This window comes from Canis lupus, chromosome 8 (genome assembly GCF_011100685.1).
Source record: "Canis lupus familiaris isolate Mischka breed German Shepherd chromosome 8, alternate assembly UU_Cfam_GSD_1.0, whole genome shotgun sequence".
In the NCBI taxonomy this organism is placed as follows: Eukaryota; Metazoa; Chordata; class Mammalia; order Carnivora; family Canidae; genus Canis; species Canis lupus.
Window position 1 is genome coordinate 50,739,379 of NC_049229.1, and position 14,247 is coordinate 50,753,625.

Here is a 14,247-nt window from a genome sequence, read left to right on the forward strand (position 1 = left end):
CAATTCTGGGAACACAGAGGCTGGGGTCGACTTGCACCCAACCCCCCTTCCTCCCTCCCTCCCTCCTTCTCTGCATTCCTGCATAATTTATCGTGCACGGCCGCGGGCCCCCGGCACGCACTTTCCGCCTGGCCACGGGGAGGGATCGCTCCTGCTGGGTTCACTACAGGTCATCCCGTGCGTGCTCTGCACATAGGAGGTGCTGGGCAAAATATTTCCTTCATGAGTAAGTGCGTGGGACTTTGTCACCTGGAGAAAGGACTCAAGACAATAAGCAGATGTGTTGGTTGTCTAGTAAGGGGGCGCTCCCCGAGAAGGGTAACCTTTACACCATTTTTTGGCTACACCCTCTGACTTGTTACTGATGGATTGTTTTTGTGCTGGTAGACGGAGGAGGCTGGAGAAAAGGTTTGGAACCAATGGACCAATTAGTGATTTCCCAAATTAATTCGTATTTTTGTTTACAAGATTTTTTTTTAAAGATTTTATTTATTTATTCATGGAGACACACACACACACACACACACACACACAGGCAGAGACACAGGCAGAGGGAGAAGCAGGCCCCATGCAGGGAACGCGATGTCCCGGACCCCAGAATCACGCCCTGGGCCAAAGGCAGGCGCTGAACCTCTGAGCCACCCAGGCATCCCCCTGTTTACATGAAATTTCACCTGGAAGCCTAAACAAATAACAGAGATTAACAACTATAACAAAACCAATAGTTGCTCTCCTGCCCCCATCTTCAGTGAAGAGCTGGTTTTCAAAAACATTCATCCGGTGCCTGGCTGTTTAGGTCCATACAGCATGGGACTCTTGAACTCATAATATACATATGTCAAGGCATGCCTGGGTGGCTCAGTCTGTTGAACCTCTGCCTTAGCTCAGGTCCTGATCCTGGGGTCCTGGGATGGAGCTCCACAGTTGGCTGGCTCCCTGCTCAGGGGGGAAGCCTGCTCTGCTCTGTATTGACACTCTGCATCCCCTCCACTCATGTGCTCTCTCTCTCTCTGCACACCCTCTCAAATAAATAAATGCAATCTTAGAAAAATATGAGTGTCAAGTCATTATGCTGTACATCTTAAACGTATACAGTGTTGTATGTCAATTATATCTTAAATTAACTGAAAAAAGCAAGTAAAAAATTTAACTAAAAAAAAAAAAGAGAGAGAGAACTAGGGCAGCGCAGGTGGCTCAGCAGTTTAGCGCTGCCTTCAGCCAGGGCCTGATCCTGGAGACCCGGGATCCAGTCCCACATCGGCTTGTGCATGGAGCCTGCTTCTCCCTCTGTCTCTGCCTCTCTCTCTCTCTCTCTGTGTCTCTCTCTCATGAATAAATAAATAAAATCTTAAAAAGCAAAAAAAAAAAAAAAAAAAAAAAAAGTTAAAAATAAAAGAGAACTGAAGCCCAGAGAGGCTAAGTGACTTACTCAGTGTCATATGGCAAGGAAGGAAAGAAAGAAGGCAACAACTAAAAAACCACAGGAACTTGAATAGAAGCCAAGAGAAAATGATAGCCTGCAGTCCAGATCTATTTATTGCCTGTTTTTGTACATCTTGAGATTGAAGAATGTTTTTTACAGTTTTATATGAATAAAAAAATCAAAAATATTATTTTGTGACTTGTGATTATATGAAACTCACTTGTCAGGGGCCACAAATAAAGTTTTATTGGCACACAGCCATGCCCATTCACTTACTGCTGCTTTCAGCACTACAAAGGCAGAACTGAGTAGTTAGTATACAAACTGTAAGTGGCCTGAAATATTTGCCATTTGGCCCTTTACAAAGAAAGTTTGTTTACTTCAGGTATGGAATTCTGTGGTTCCTTAGGTTTTCAACTACTTCAGAAAGCTTTAGATGCTGGGGTCTGGGTGGAATATGTGACAGTGAGTGGTAAGGAGAGGGAGGACTGCAGATATTGGGGTCCTTTGATTAGAGGCCTAGAAAACCAGCTATAGGCAGCACAGGAAAGAGAGCAGGCCTAACCTGAACTAGGTAATAATGATATCAGGGACAACCTGACTTTCTGTGACTCTCCCGTGTTCTGTTCTGTGCACTGTAGGGTTTATAAACAGTTCCTAGGATGCTACACAGGAGGCTTACAGTGCTGTTTGAAGACTGTCTATACATCATGAGTTGGAAGGACACTCTAGTAATGATGGTGTACAATGTCATCTTCTCACCAGGCTCTATCCTTCCTCCTATATATTAGCTAGTACTTATTGAACATTTTCTGTGCCAGGCACTATGCTAAGTACCTTTCAAACATTACTTATTCTATAGGGTACACTAGTATTTTTTTAAAGATTTTATTTATTTGTTTGAATGAGAGAGAGAGAACACAGATGTCGAAGCAGGGGCAGGGGCAGAGGGAGAGGGAGAAGCAGGTTTTTTGCTAAGCAGGGAGCCCAGGACCCCAGGACCATGACCTGAGCTGAAGGCATCTAACCAACTGAGCCACCCAGCTGCCCAAGACTTTATATTTTTTATCTCCATTTTGCAGATGAGGAAACTAAGGCTTAGTGAGACTAACATCCCACTGTGGAGACTGAACAAGGAAGTGGAAGGGGTCAGGATCCAAATACAGATCAGCCTAATTTTATAGTGTATTTCTTCTTTTTTATTTTTATTTTTTATTTTTTCTTCTTCTTTTTTAAAAGATTTATTTATTTTAGAAAGAGTGCCTGTATGCAAGGAGAGGGATGGACAGAGGAAGAGGAAAAGAAGCAGACTCCCCACTGAGCACGGGGCTTGATCCTATGACCCCAAGATAATGACCTGAGCTGAAATCAAGAGTGGGACACCCAGCCAACTGAGCCACCCCAGCACCCCGATGGTGTATTACTTAAGTAGCATGCTGTATGGCCAGTGACAGGAGTTGGGTACATCCTAGTCTATGTAATGCCCCCTGAGACCCAGTGAATCATCCAGGGTCTGATTGGGAGAAGGGGAACCACTATGAGCACTTGAAATAGAGGGGAGTGGGATGCAGAGAACTGGTGAGAGAAAAGCTGAGAAGCCTGTGGGAGACAATAAGACAGCCCAGAATTAGCAAAAACAGAAAGCTACCAGCACTCATAAGCTGAAAAGGTGTCTTAGGCTATTCAGGTTGCCATAATGAAACGCCACAGACTGGGTGGCTTAAACAACAGGAATTTATTTCTTAGAGTTCTGGGGCCTGGGAAGTCTGAGATCAAGGTGCCGGCAAGGTAAAATTCATCCTGAGGCCTCTCCTCTTGGCTTGTAGGGGGTTGCCACCTCACCCTGTGCTTCCATGACCTCTTTGTTTTTGAGCAAAGAGGGACAACAAACTATCTGGTGTCTCTTCTTATTAGGGTACTAATGCCATCAGATCTGGACCATCATCCTGATGGTCTCATCTAACCTTAATTACCTCCCTAAAGGCTCCTATCTGTAAATACAGTCACTTGAGGATTAGGGCTTTAACATAAGAATTTGAGGTGGGGTGACACAAACATTCCATCCATAACAGGTAAAGAATGGAGTTGATGTTACAGAGCCCAGGGATGGGCTCAGTTGGTTTCAGACAGAACGGTGGTGGGCCTGACTGGCAGGAGCCAGAGGCACAGAAAAGGTTCAGCAGCTGCTGAAGATGCTGCCCATGGCAGACAGAGAAGGGGGAAATACCTGGCTTTTCCCTCTCTTGTGCCTTTTTGTCTCCTGTCTCTAGTCAAACTGAGCAGGAAGCCAGCTGACTCAGAAAGTCCTGGGAAATGTGAGAAATGCAGTCTGTAGGAGTCAGTCCCACTGTGACACAGAGCAGGGGAAGAGGGAAGATAGATTTGGGTGCTTGGACTGGCCCAAAGAGCTTCACAGAAATTCTCTTGCTCCTGGTTGGGGAGCCTTGAGCCACCGTATTTAAAAAGGAGCAAACCTATGCTTGTTTATGCCTAACAATGTTTCTGGCAGGATACGTAGGAAGCAGGACAAGTGACATAATTTGGAGGCCCAGGGAGAAATAGAAATGTTAGGCCTCTTGTTAAAAAAATTATGAAAAATGTCAAGATGGCCATGGCAGAGGAGTAAGTGTCCTTCTAAGCGTGAGGGCCTGGGTGACTGCAGAGATCATTCACCCATGACGTCAGCCCTGATAAGAAACTCCTAACATGATTACTTCTGTAACGTGGTACTGAGGGTTGGGGAAAGAAGGAAGGATTTACTTATATCATATGCTGGTGTGTATTTAATATACGTGTCACTACAATTAATTAAAACTATTTCACTCATAATGAATTTGAGCCAAGATATGCACAACTACCTTAAGGACACAGAGTGCCTTCAGGATTAGCAAAACTTGACATGGTAGCCTGATCGAAACCATTTATCTAATGGGGCACCTGGCTGGCTCAGTTGGAGGAGCATGTGACTTTTAATCTTGGCATTGAGTTTGAGCCCTACTGGATGTAGAGATTACTTAAACAAGTGAACTTTAAAAAATGCTTAAAAAAACCCATAACCCATTGATATATCTTAAGAAAGAATATGTCTGTTAGAAAGGGGTTACTATATATATATTTTTTATGTGACATATAAAATTATATTAGAATATAATAATTATTATTTTAAAATATTTTATTTATTTATCCATGAGAGACACACACACAGAGAGGCAGAGACACAGGCAGAGGGAGAAGTAGGCTCCATGCAGGGAGCCAGACGTGGGACTTGATCCCTGGACTCCAGGATCAGGCCCTGGGCCAAACCGCTGAGCCACCCAGGGATCCCAGAATACAATTATTTTGTAAGTTTAAATTTATGGCGTTTACTTCTCAGTGAGAAAAAAATATATATTTTTGATAAATAGAAAAATGGAGATTATTGCCATCTATTGTGCTATCAGCTTCAGCATCAGAGTTAGTGTTTTTTGGTTTGTTTACACATGTCTTGGTCAGGATATGTTAGTTTGTTTTTTTTTTATTTTTTTAAAAGATTTATTTATGATAGAGAGAGAGAGGCAGAGACACAGGAGGAGGGAGAAGCAGGCTCCATGCCGGGAGCCCGATGTAGGACTCGATCCCGGGACCCCAGGATCACGCCCTGGGCCAAAGGCTGGCGCTAAACCGCTGAGCCACCCAGGGATCCCCCTGTTAGTTTTTTTTTTTTTAATATTTTATTTATTTATTAGAGAGAGAGCACAAGCAGTGGGGAGGGATAGAGCAGGGGCTTAATTTCCACTTAAAGCCCACTGAGCAGAGGCTTAATTCCCAGGACCCTGAGATCAGCACCTGAGCTGAAGGCAGATGCTTAACCAACTGAGCCACCCAGGTGCCCCAGGATAGGTTAGGTTATGCTGCCATAACAGATGACCCCAACATTTCAGTAGCACATAACAAAGGTTTATTTCTCACTCAGGCTCAGTGTCCAGCAAGCACAGGTTCTGCACTGTGTTGCCTTCCCTCCAGTGCATGCCCATCTTCATCGTGGCCAAGAGAAGAAAGAACCATGGTGAATATCTGCTAGCTTTTAGAGCTCTGTTTCTGAAGTGGCATTACTTCCACTCACATTTTATTGGCCCAAAGAAATCACATAGTGAAGCCTGAGATCAACAAGGCAAGGAAATATAATCCCATCCAAGGGGGAAGCAGTGAATACTTGTCAGCAACAATACCATCTATCACAGCAAAACACTGCAGAAATCTGGAATAACAGAAAAATCCTTAGAATTGATAAGAACTCACCTGGCAATCTTGAGCTCTCTAATTACATGATACTCCAAGCTAGAAACAAAAATGAGAAAATTTGTTTCAAAGTAGACTCACTAAGCACTGAGCTTATCACTACTCCGAAATATAAAAGTGAGACTAGAAGCATCCATCTGAAACCAAGCATTAAAGTATTTACATTTTGTCACTCTCACCATGTGATGGGTTAAGCATTCACTTTTTACTGCCCAACTGATTCTTAGCCCTGTGATAAAAGTATGTCTCTAGGAGATACACCTGACCTGACCTTTGCTCAGCATTCAGTAGGGTACAGAGAGCATGTGCTCTAGGGATGCATCCACTTGGATAATTTCACCTGAGCAGCCATGCCCAGGCCTGGAATTTTCAATAAGAACCAGTACTGAACTACTGAACCAGTGTTCCTAATCAGTATGCCATTTACAAGGCGTTCAAATATAGTCATAGACATAGGCAGGAGAATTCACCCTAAGGAGCACTCCAAAGTACGGTGGTTATCATGTTGTGGTATCCAAATAAAGAAACAGAGAGGTCTTGGAAATTCCAATACCTGGAGGGGCCAGGCTGATAACTTAGGTGGCCAAAGGATAAGAAAGAGCACTGACACTCCAACACATTGTCAGCAGGCTGTGGAAAGAGAGGAGACCGATGAAGTGGAGACCCTGCCTGTACTTTTAAAAGAAACAACTACTGTTCAGCTCTAGCCAGTTGTTGCTATAGAGAAAACTCTCCCCCTCCTTTAAGTTGGAAATCAAATTTCTATGCGAAATCTGCTGGTTTTAAATATTGGCAGTCATTCAAAATTGTAAAATACAGCATAGGCCAAATAGGCGTCTTCGCAGGCTATGTTTGGGGGCTGTAACTCTGCTATCCCTGAGGCAGGTGACTGAGGTATAGATCTTGCGGGAAGGAGAAATCTGGAGAGCAGATTCCCCCAAAGGGGAAATGTGAGATGGAGCAGAGAGCCAGGAGGACAAGCATGTGGTTTGTCCCTGGACGGCAGGGACCTAGGGGAAAAGACAGATGTTGAGACAGGGAATTCAGAAAGTTTTGTGATGTGGAACCTCATTGCTCTCCTTTTCATAAAACTTTTAGGAAAACAGGCTCTCAGCATTGGTGGCTCTGGGAGTCGGATGTGTGTTTTCTTTGTGGTGCATCATTGCGTTGCGACTGGCTGCAAAGAGGCCCAGTTACACCTGCCCTGTGTTTGAGTCTCCACCAAATGCCCCTTGCTTGGAGTCCAGATTGCAGTCTGGTTTCCCAGGTGGTTGGAGAAGCAGGAGAGAGGCGGCAAATTCAGAGCATGGGTCCTGCAGGCAGGCAGAATGGGGTTTGGATCCTGGGTCCCTCACTTATTTGCTCTAAACCCTAAATCTCTGAACCCTATGGCAAAGAGGGGATAAAGTAGTCCACCGCATAGCCGTACAGACTTACATGAGAAGATGAAGACAACGCGCTCAGGACTGTCTGTATTCATAGTACAAGTACGCGACAAAGAGCAACCGTACCTGTCATTAGTGTTATTTGTGTGCGATTACTTTCTTTTTTTTTTTAATTTTTTTTTTAATTTTATTTATGATAGTCATCAGAGAGAGAGAGAGAGAGGCAGAGACATAGGCAGAGGGAGAAGCAGGCTCCATGCACCGGGAGCCCGACGTGGGATTCGATCCCGGGTCTCCAGGATCGCGCCCTGGGCCAAAGGCAGGCGCCAAACCACTGCGCCACCCAGGGATCCCGATTACTTTCATATGTGATCACATGCCCACAGGGAGAGAAGGTGCTGATCATCAAACACAAGTAATTGCCCTGTAAAAGCCAAGCAATCCATTTAAAACTTTTATTTCACATTAGAAAACAATTAAACCGCTCTCCTGGTCTTTATGCATCAATCTCTTGTGAGTTTGGTTGTGTGATTCAGTCCAGTGGAGCATAATTTCTGCTTTACCCCTGTCTGGCTTCTTACTTTTGCCAGAAAGTGCCAGTGTGCTTTCTCGGTGGTGTCTCCGCCTCTCTGAGGGGAAGAGGGCTGGTTCCCACGGATGGAGAGGGAACCTTGTGTGTTAGCTCCTCAGCCAATGCTTGTGCAATGAGTGAACCTGCTGCCTGCTGAAGTGACCCCCTTCCCTCTCCCTCCTCCAGCACTGTGCCATCCTCCACGTGGCTCCCAGGGAGAAGAGCAAATTACCTGAGAGCAATGTTTCATTATTATAGGCGAAATATCATGCCAGTGGCCTCCCTTCATTTTGGTTATATGAGCAAGTTAGGAGCCTTGCTCTGAGGAAGTGGTGTAGGAAGGCTTCCCCTGGCTTGGTAAAGGCCACTTTATTTATTTATTTTTAAAAATGTATTTATTTTAGAGAGAGAAGGGGAGGGGTGGGTGCAGAGGGAGAGAAAGAGAATCTCAAGAAGACTCCCCACTGAGCGTGGAGCCCCACCCAGTGCTCAATCTCAGGACCCTGAGATCATGACCTGAGCTGAAATCAAGAATCAGTTGCTCAACTGACTGGAGCCACCCAGGTGCCCCAGTAAAGGCCACTGTATACCTTGACCTTTTATGACCAGGTATAAGGATCCCAGGAATCTTCTAAAATGAAAGGTTCCAAAAAAAAAAAAAAAAAAGGAAAGGTTCCAGTATCCCCTATTCTTAGTCCTTTCCAGTGGAAGTTAGAGAATTCTGTTGAGAGTGAATCTAGAGGGCTCTTGACCAGGACCTTACAGCAGCATTATCATTTCAACCTAGGACTGCTGGAATAAAATTACCAGGAGAGATAATTCTTCATTTATGATTCAGATTAAAGTGAAATGAAAACACACGCACACACGCACGCAAATGTGGAATGCTATAAACCAAATTGAAAACAGTGGTTATCTTGTAGTGGGATGGCTGGCAACTTTTACTTTCTGCTTTAAATATTTGTGCTTTTTTTTTTTTTTTAATATAACAGGACTATTACTTTCATAATCAGGAAGAAAAAAAGTCCTGTATTTCCATTTTGAAGAAGAGAAGAAACAGATGCCAGTAGCTAGAATACTGCAGGTGGATGAAAAAGTGTCTATTTAATGCTGTTTGCTGGATTAGAGACCACAGAGTAGAGAAGGCAGGCAGGAAGGCCAGAGGAAGGACAGAGGGAGGAGCGGAGAAGGAGGACGGCAGGCAGTCCTCTGGGAGTGGCTGGGTGTGTCTTGGCAAACCCTAAGGGTGCTGGCCTGTCTGGGGTGAATTAATTGAGAGATGGGGGGATTAAGGATCAGTGCTTTGGCAACCAGCCCCAAGTTAGGCACTATTTCTTATCCTCAGTGAATCTTTATGCTGCGAGCTCTGTGCACTGCTTCTGCCCTCACTTGTCTAGAATGTTCGACTGACTGGCTCTGAGTCCAGAACAAGATTTTGAGCCTGAGGTGGGAGATTTACTGAGAAAAAGTGTAGCAGGCAAAGCCAACCCTTCCTGTCTGCAGTTCGGTTCAGGTAATCACTTGAATGCTTTCCAGGCACTGAGGTCTTTGGGGTCCATGCTGGGGATGCAGAGACAAGAGAACAGGCCTCTCTTCAGAGGAGCTCAGAGGCAGGAAACAAGGACATCCATCTATGAGCTGCGGTGGAGGAGGTGGCTTGGAGGTGGAGAGGGCACTCGTGATGACAGGGCTCTTTCACTTGCTGTCTATGTCTATATGACCTGGGGCACATGACCTGACCCCTCTCTTCTCAGTTTCCTCACCTGTAAAACAGGGATGGTCATAGTGCCTGGTTTTTAGGGTTATTGTGAGGATTAGAGAGATAATGCCTCTGGAACCCTTAGCACAGGGCCTGGCATTAAATATTCAGTGTAAGCTATTGTTCAGTGCATAAATGCTCAGGGGAACTCTGTGAGGGCCAGGGATTCCCCCACAGGGGGCCAAGGAAGCCACAGAGGCACAAAGGGGGTCTTTATGAAGGAGTAAGTGTTTGTTTGATGGACAAAGGTGGGCAATCTATTGCCAGCAAAAGAAATGAGACACGGAAATATATGGCGGGTTGTTGAAGATGGTGGCTGTGTGTGTGTGTCTATGTGTGTGTGAGAGAGACAGAGACAGAGAGACAGAGACAGAGAGAGAGGCTGCTCTTGAGAGACTAAACTTGAGAAAGACCTTGTAAACCAGGCTAACGGCCTTGGGCTTTATCTTTCCTTTGAAGGCACAGGGGCTGTGGAGTGAGGAGGCGGAAGAGCATTGGTTGTATTTTTGAGGTTTATTAAGCAAAGAATAGTAGAAACTGATATAAGTTCTGAAAAGTAGGTTCTGGAAGAAGTGTCCATTCTGTAGAGAGGCCAGGAGCCTCTGGCTGTTGTCCCCAGACTGGTCACTAGAGGGAGGCCTGGGCTCAGTAGTGGCACCACACCTAGTCACACCTAGTGCTGTTGAGGGGCTTGCAGGTCCCTGGTGGGAGAGTAGGGGCGCCACGGAGGCAGCCAGATCTCGACTCACAATAGCACCTCACCTGGGCTGAGGTAGACTTGCCATATCACAGACAAGGGTACTGGCAAGTTTGGAAGAAAAGACAGGATGTGCCGTGGGAATCTTGATTTCCATGCATCTAACAACTAACTGGGCTTTTCATCTCCCTCCCAGTTCATTCTCCCCCTTTTCCTATTCCTGGCTCTGGCCCACCCCAAGTATGTGGACACCCCATCCACATGACCAAGCTTTGCCCATAAGTCTACCATTAGCCCCGGGGTGCACCTGAGGATGAGGCCTGTGTAGACCCGGGGAGAGACGTGGGCCATTAGGGGAGAGAATTCTGGGGTCTTGGGTGATCAGGGCACAGTCTAGAAAGGGGTGAAGGGCTCTAGGTATAGGCACTTTCTTTTGGCCAGTGAATGAGTCTCCTCTAGGGGAGGGACGTGGTTAAAGGAGGAACCCAAGGATGTGTCCTCTTTCAGCCAGATCTTGAGTGAAAGTATCTCGTGTTATTTCTGCCTTTACACACAACATTTGGCAAGGAGCCTAGCAGCTACTGGGTTTTCAATAAAAGCTGTTTGAATGAATGACTTCTCCTTCTCCGGCTCTTGACTGGCTTCGTATGTGAGAGAGCCCGGTTGCTTTTCCTTTGTAGAGAGTTCTGGGGTTGGAAAGATCCACAAGTCCTCCGACACCCTCCAGAAGAAATGGGGCCTAATTCCCCCTCTGGGCCAGCCTAGCAGTGACTTGAGAGGGTGGACATGCTACTTTGGGAACTAAGTCCTAAAGGCACTGTGACTTTCTCCCCTTTATCACTTAGCCTGCGCTCAGGAGAAACAGCTGCTGTGTCAAGAGAACACTCGGGTAGCCAAGTTGCTTAGCTAAGTTGAGCAACAGTGTGAGAGAATACATATTTATCACTTTCTGTCATTACATTGAGGGTGATTTGTTATGAAGCAATAAGTTACCACCACAGGCTTCAAGAGGACTCTAAAAAATAGCACTCCTATTTCTTGCTTAGGTTTCCTATATGTCAAAAAATAAATCAAAAGCAAATGTGAAAGGTGAAGTGTCGCCTATTTATTAGTGGCAAGAGGCCGGGCTTTGACCAGCTGAGGCAGCTCATGCTGAATGGAGAATTTAGGCAGACTTCCTCACCCAGTCCAAAGAAACACTTGGTGGAGACAAGCCTCCCTTCACAGAAGGTTCCAGAGGGGAAATAAAAGCATGAAGGGGAGAATTTCTACTTGACCAAGAGAGAGACAAGGTGTGGGTCTGAGTCAAGGATGCCCACATGTTCTTGCAAAAATTGACAGTAAATCACTGCTCATACTGTCCCCCACCAGGGCAGGAGAAGTGGGGCAAAGAGAGTTCTAGAAGTCTCGATAAAGATGCTTCCCTTCTTGTCAAAAGTGGGGAAGAAGTTTCCCATGGCAAACCCTCCCCTTCCTTTTTATTTATTTTTTATTTATTTATGATAGTCACACAGAGAGAGAGAGAGAGAGAGGCAGAGACACAGGCAGAGGGAGAAGCAGGCTCCATGCACCGGGAGCCCGATGTGGGATTCGATCCCGGGTCTCCAGGATCGCGCCCTGGGCCAAAGGCAGGCGCCAAACCGCTGCGCCACCCAGGGATCCCCAAACCCTCCCCTTCCATCTGTCTCTGGGCCTTTCCCATGCATGTGACCTCTTTCTTCCCCACAGGGTCAACATCTCATGGTGGGGGGTGGGGGGTGACTCTGCCATCCTTGGAATCTGGCTACTGCTTTCATTCTTCTGCCTCTCCCCATCATGTCCTGGGATGTCCTGGTTAATTTGGGGGCTTGTCTGTCACTCTGGACATAACAGGGAATCATGATGCTTCCAACTTGTCATTTTGAAAGGGAGGATTTTCTTGTCATCCGGGCCTCTTTCCCCCAGCTTTTGGTGGTACTGTTCTGTTAAATCGTTGATGGACCAAACCAGCTCTGCAGGAACACTGTATACATGTGGAATCATGACTTTTTTTCACTGGGTGGGAATGTGGTTCTGGGAAAGCATTTAATGACCAGCAAGCAGTGGCAGAGAGCCAGGAGAGAATGGAAAATCCCATCATCCTTTTGCATAGCTCAGTAATAATACGTACTGTTTCATAGGCACAGCTACTTCAGGGTCTGATCACATTTATTTCTTAGTGTCGGGAATCTAAGAATATTGCTACTTCCTTCCTTTGCTCTTTCTCTAAGGGTCACACTTTTTTTTTAAGATTTTATTTATTTATTTATTCATGAGAGACACAGAGAGAGAGAGAGAGAGGCAGAGACACAGGCAGAGGGAGAAGCAGGCTCCATGCAGGGAGCCCAATGTGGGACTCGATCCCAGGACCTCAGGATCATGACCCGGGCCAAAGGCAGACGCTCAACCGCTGAGCCACCCAGGAGCCCCAAGGGTCACACTTCTCACTAGTCAACACATCGCATCTCTGGGCTCGGCTATGCCAAGCTCCATTTTCTCACAGTTGTGTTTAAAAAACAACAACAAAAAACAAGACACAAACAAACTTGCGGGGCATTTGGCTGCTCCGTCAGTGGGGTATGCGACTCTTCTTGATTGTGGGGTCGTGAGTTTGAACCCCATGCTGGGCATAGAGATTACTTAAAAAAAAAAACACAAAACAACTTTGCCACTAACCTTGAGGTCATCTTTGACTTCCAACCGAATTATGTGTCAACAAAGTCCTCATTGCCCTTGGATAGGTCTCTCAGATTCGCCCTCTTGCATGTTTCAGTTTACCTGAGTCACACAGGAACACGGAGTCTGGAATCTTCGAGTAAAAGGTGAGAGGTGCCCGTGGCTGTTTGTTGACAAGTTCTTCCCATCCCACTACAGCTGCCCGTTGGCACTGTCACTCTGTCATTCCCGTCATCAGGAGGTGGGTGCTTTCCTCGGCCCTCGAACTGGGCCGCCCTTGGACCTGCTTGGATGGCCGGAGCGTGGCGGTGGCCGGCGTGCTGCTCCCTGTGTGGCTCGCCGCAGCGAGAGGCCACTGAGGCTGAGGAGGCCGGGTGGTGGCTGTCACCCATCACTGCAGCCGGGTCAGAGCTCAGGGGGGCCCAGCGCAGGAGCGACCTAGCCCACCCACCGAGTCAGGAAGGAGAGTAGGGCTCTGGGTGTCTTGAATCTCCTGCTCTGGGCGGGGGTTGCCGGGCTTCCCCTTCCCTGTTGGGGCACACCGCAAGGGCCCCCATGCCAGAACCACACGGCCCCAAACACAGGAGTGTGATGACACTTTACACACCGACACATTCTCCCGGGGAGACCGATGATTAGGTGCCTCCTAGACCTCGACAGAGCGCGTTGTTGCGCGAGGTACTGCCGTCCGTGTACCTAGGCCTTGCTCACGGACGGTGACGCTGTTTCTGATTTTTTGCTGCTACAAGAGCATCCGGTGAACGTCCTGGGGCCCTCCTGTCTCCCTGCTCTGACTCACCCTGTGCCCCACCTGGAGGCAAGGGTGGGCAGAGACAGGATGTCAGGGGGTGCTTAGGTACCTGCCAGGTTTTGGCCTAACCCCTCTCCTCTCAAAAAAACAGAGAAGCACGTCTGCCCCAGGGCCACCTCCCTCCCTCTCCCCGTCCCTGTCCCCTGCCTGATTAATGGGTTGGACATGACACACCAAGGAGATTTATTTATTTAAAAAAAATTTTTTTTAAATTTATTTATGATAGTCACACACACACACACAGAGAGAGAGAGAGAGAGAGAGAGAGAGGCAGAGACAGGCAGAGGGAGAAGCAGGCTCCATGCACCGGGAGCCCGATGTGGGATTCGATCCCGGGTCTCCAGGATCGTGCCCTGGGCCAAAGGCAGGTGCCAAACCGCTGCGCCACCCAGGGATCCCACCAAGGAGATTTATAAAGGCCATGGAGATGGGGCTGTGTGCTTGGGACGTCGGGAGCATATGGACCCCAGCAGGCTCTGGCGCCCCGCATTCCCTCTCTCCTGTCCGGGGGTGCTTTCGGACCTGCGTGATTGGCTCAGGTGCTGCAGGAAAGGAAGGGTGAGTGTGGGTGTCCAGAGCGGGAGGGGGCCTGCAGAGAGGGAGGGCTGCCAGAGGAATGTGTGTGCAAG